Source organism: Sinocyclocheilus grahami, unplaced genomic scaffold (genome assembly GCF_001515645.1).
Source record: "Sinocyclocheilus grahami isolate Dianchi unplaced genomic scaffold, SAMN03320097.WGS_v1.1 scaffold400.1, whole genome shotgun sequence".
Taxonomy (NCBI): domain Eukaryota; kingdom Metazoa; phylum Chordata; class Actinopteri; order Cypriniformes; family Cyprinidae; genus Sinocyclocheilus; species Sinocyclocheilus grahami.
Genome location: NW_015505579.1, coordinates 464,562 through 469,737, shown reverse-complemented (window position 1 = coordinate 469,737; position 5,176 = coordinate 464,562). Strand labels below are relative to the sequence as shown.

Here is a 5,176-nt window from a genome sequence, read left to right as displayed (position 1 = left end):
CTCATAAACCTAGGGTTAGACTGTTAGCTAAACTAGCAGGGACACACCAAATACCTCATCAAAAGAAAAAGAAAAAGAAACAGTGGGAATTGTTCCTTGTTATATCTTGGCCTATAGTGTGTTGAACAGTAGCTGCCCTTCAATGTATTAGGCCTGGCACTGAGGAGTGAGGAGAAGTAGAGAGGAAACAGGGATTAGGCTACTAATAACCTGTATAACTCATTAAGGAAACAACAGTTGCTAGAACTACTGTAATCCTATACAAAAAGCGAAGATGGTGATGGTAAAATAACTAAAATAAGGTCAAAGTAAAACAAAACAAACAAAAAAATAAATAAAAAGGGGTCCTAATAGCTGTAAGAAACTAAAAGGGAAAGTAAATAAACAAATTGATTTAATTAAATCTCAAATTCAATAAAAATCAATTTAGCTGAATTGGTACATTCGTGCTAAACAAATGTAAATAAATGCAATAAAATTAAAGAGCGGTAGAATAAAGTCAAAACAAAAATAAACAATAACACAAGTAAAACCAAAGTACGTGGGGAGGGACTGACCGAACTGAATCCAAAGAGGAGGTGATGGCATCAATAGGAAGTGAAACCAGGAGTGACGGGGATAGAGAGAGAGAGAGAGAGGAGTGGTTTGAAAGTTACAAATGTTAGTCGGATGCTAACAGCTAGCAGTTGAGGTAAAGGGCTTAGCTTAAATGCCTGTGCGGCTGCTAAAGAGTTCTAGGAGACCAATGCAAGCTCACACCAGGTGCAAGGGGAGCAGAACTTGCACTGCTGTGAACATGCATGGGAAACTCATGCGGAGCATAACAGTCAGTTATGACGTGTCCCATACAACTTCATTCACTAATCAAAACAGCATATTCATTTCACAGGCAATGGTGGATTCATAGTTAGCTACGCTAGAAATAACACCATTAACTTTACGCTAGAAATAACACCATTAACTTTACACCTTATATAAAAGATAGCGGCTGCGGCTTCTCTATCTCCCGACAGAAAAGTCTTTTCGTGTTTTTTGTCTTGTGAGTCGCAGTGTTTTTGTACGCATTCGTCGCGTCTATTTGTTTCTAAGCGCGCATATAGTCGTGAGTTTCTGCTCGATGTCGGCAGAACCACATTTTTAGAGTTAAACTCTGCGCACGCCGAAGAGCTGCGGGATCTCGGTCTGCTCCGGAGGCCCACACCATCACCGACCCCCACTGCTGCATCTCGCCCACAGCGGAGGCGCCACAAGCGGCGCGAGAGGAAGCAGAAGAGGGGTAAGCGCGGAGGTATCCGGGCTAAGCTAGCGGCTAACCCACACAAGCCGGCTATCCCCACCATCGTACTGGCTAACGTACGCTCTTTGGACAATAAACTGGACTACATCCGACTACTACGCTCAACTCAGAGGACTGTAAGAGACTGTTGTGTTTTTGTGTTCACGGAAACATGGCTCAACAACAGCGTTCCGGACTGCGCTATTCATCACGATCAGCTGACATGCTATCGAGCGGACAGAGCTCGCGTCGAGGGAGGTAAGACCCGCAGCGGAGGGCTTTGTGTTTACATCAATGATGCGTGGTGCCAAGATGCTGGTCTGCAAACACTGCTCACCCCTGGTGGAGTTTATGATTAAGGCTTAACCTCTGAGGAAGTGAAGTAGAGGAGGGAAAAGGAAGATGGAGAGCATTCCTATTCAGATTGTGCTTATTGCTTGGTGCTCAGGATGATAGTTATGCCCTAGTATTTGTCTAGATGACTTGTGTAACAGGGTCATAAAATTAGGGCACATGTTGAAAATAAACAAATCAAAAATATAAGTGTCTCTGGTTCCTCAGATTAAAAGTAGATAAAACAGCGGTTCCACTGAGGAGAAATCAGGCTGCCATGTCTCATCCTCTGGATTGGGGTTTTTCAGTGCTGGCCCTGGGGACCCACGGCACTGCACATTTCGTAGGTCTGTCTTATTCTACTCACCCAGTTCACTTCATGAGCGCTCTTTCCTAACGAGCTGACCATCAGAAATAGGTGTGCCAAACAAGGGAGATGCACAAGGTCCCCTGGAGCAGGCCAGAACACCACTCTATTAGAGAGACAGCAGCATAGATGGACTGACATGACAGCAAGCTGAGGCCGCCAACAAGAACATGACACTTTGCCCAAACAGGCACTTGAACCCTGGACCCTCAGATTAAAAATCTAATGCTCTACAGACTGAGCTATCCGGGCTCTTTTGCTGTGCATGCCTCTTACGTTTTATATAACAGCAGTTTTCCCATAAACTGCCCAGAAGAAACTCATTTGCCACATGCGCTATGGGATGAAAACCACAAGCAAATATGGCAGAGAGAAAAAAGGACAAAGGCCTTAGAAGGCACAACTATCTTCACAGAGAGTGATACAGCAAACTCCAACCGTAGTTGGCAGGGCCCTAACCTGCGCGGAGAGACCCCAATGGATTTCAAGTCCATCGCCTTAACCTCTCGGCCACGACTACGCCTGGCTGCAGGCCTGCCTGCTCTCTTGTCTGGTGGCGATCAGCACAGGCCAAGCTTCAAACACAAAATCCAGCTGAAGGATGAGGTTGAAAAAAGGGTTCAGCCGTCCCCATTGCTCAACTATAGTCAATTTATTGTCTTTACACAGCAGCTTGGCTCCTTAAATGTTTAAAAACCAGCTAATTTCAAGACGCTGATGTCATGTTTGGTCGTCACGTGGGTCACCTGCAGTGTAAGACGCACAAAGCTCAAGACTTTCGGATAGACGTTTGGTTTGACGTTCGGTCGGTCATTCGAACGTTTTATTTTGGCATGGAGTGCGCGCCATCATTTCCAGCCTAAGACATGTGATTAATCCGTATCTAAAGCCGTGTCTACATGCGGTGACCACAGGGGAAGTCACGCGAGGTGATAAATCTTCTACAGTAATTGATGCCTCCTTCTATACCGAATCTTTGAAAAATGCGGTGTTGAAAGTGAAACATAAAAAAAACAGCCACGCTTTCATGAGCTTCAGCAAATGCACGCGATCACAGATTGCACCCTTCCCAGCTGAAACCCCCCCCCACGTGAAATTGAAATAATAACCCACGATATAAGATTTTGGCCATATTGCCCATCTATATCATTCATCCCACACTATCAACAGGCGTGTCATGTAGGTTTCACTTCTTATACTTCGTTTGGGCACCACAAGGTGTCACTGTGGCCTCAAAGCTTACACCTCGCCTACTCTGGCTCGATTGCTATTCCTGAGGTAAAACACACCCTCCTCATTACGCTACGGACAAAGAAATGTATAAATAAATAAATGTGAAAATAAATAAATGTATAAATAAATAAATGTGTAAATAAATACATAAATGTGAAAATAAATAAAAGTGGAAATAAATAAATGTAGAAATAAATAAAAGAAAAAATAAATAAATGTGGAATTAAAAAAACAAAACACAAATAAGGAAATAAAATTATAAATAATTATCTTGTTTTTGCTTTTTTACATTTCTTTGTATATTTATTTGTCTATTTATTTATTTATATTTGCTTTTTTACATTTCTTTGTACATTTCTTTATTTATAATTAAATCAGTTTTGGCATTCCATAACCCGCAACTCTAGTGTAAATGAGTACAAATAAATTTTTATCACTCATATCTTTTTAGGGTGGCCATATGCTCCATTTATACTGGACACGTCCTGGCCAGGATTTTTATATTGCTTAAAACATCCAAAGTAGTTTGACCAATAACATGCAGGTATTGTCAGCACCGCCGCTCCCTATACGCAGAGTACGCAGTTTGCCTAGGGCACCAACTCCCAGGGGGGGCACCATCCCAGTTGCTCAAAAAAAAAAAAACATACATATATACATTATGTAATACATACATAAATACAAATATAAACATGGACATATGTACATAATTAAAAAAAAAATTTTTTTTACGGTGAACGCAGTAGTCAGTAGGCTAAGCACACATGACCATTCCCGCATCCGTGCCTGCGCTCACCTCATGTTTGCGGCTGACTGTAAATGATCATAATTGATGGACAACTATGCCCGGAAAAAAGACATGAGCAGTCCGGCGCAGAGAAAAGAAAAAGTAAAAAAGCCCAAGATGAAGCCCTTTCAGGTACGTTCATAATCCTGTGAAACTTTTATGGCTGTTGACCTTAATAACGTTTATTAACGTTAATTAATATTTTAATTATCATATGATAAGGTCATTGACGACTTCGCCTCTAGAAAAAGCCTTTGTAAATTTTGAAATTTGGAATGTTCCAGCAGATCAGCGTTGTTTGTCAGACTCAGAGTGTCTATTAAGTGCAATAGCCCGCCTTGTTGGCAGAAGCTATTTACACTAACTCCGCCCACCTACGTGTGATTGAGCTAGTCAACACTACAAAAGACAAGTAGTGAACAGTAGCTCCAGTGGCATGGATGGTAAAGTGTGTGCTGTAGCTGTTTTGATGCGATCGACCCGAGTTCAAATCTGCCTTTTGCCGAAATTTTTTTTCTCCTTTTTCAAATCTCATATCGCATCAGAAAGGCATTTATTTTCAATTAAAATTAAGGAAATATTCAAAAAGTTGAAGTATCGGGTAGGGTTAGGGCAGGTGTAGGGAGGGCTTTATTGTCCCAATAAGGTGCCATCTATTTTTTTATTTGAATTAAAATTATAATTTACAGTCAATACGTTATTATTGCATACTGTTTTATAATTGACTACAATATTGAGGTGCAGATAATTGCCACTATTTGCAATAAGTAGCCTAGTATAAATAGCAGAAAATCCTGCTATTTTATCATAGTGTAAATAACATCTATTGCTATTTGCACATAGTGTAAATAGCCTCTATCACTATTTACACTTAGTGCAAATAGCCGCTGCCGTTGATTTTTGATTCAATTTATTATTGTTTATTATAATATTTCATCTTTTAAAATGTTTTACTTAATGTGTGTAATCTTAGTTTGTATATATTTTTTTGTAAATAATACATTTTAATGACTATTTATTTATTTACTTTTATGTTTTATTAAAGTTCTATTTTAACCCCTATAGTAGGTTTTTTTTTTTTTTTACTTCCATAATATTTGGGGGAGGGGGCACAACAATACAATTCTGCTTAGGGCACCAATTTGGCCAGCAGCGGCCCTGGACAATACTTGTTCTCAAC

At 40.4% G+C, this 5,176-nt stretch overlaps 1 non-coding gene across 1 annotated transcript; it reads right to left on the bottom strand.

The window, feature by feature from the left end:
• Positions 1-2,155: 2,155 nt before the first annotated feature.
• trnak-uuu (transfer RNA lysine (anticodon UUU)) lies at positions 2,156-2,228 on the bottom strand. Its single transcript has one exon. It is a non-coding gene; the product is annotated as a tRNA-Lys (tRNA).
• Between the last annotated feature and the right edge of the window lie 2,948 nt (positions 2,229-5,176).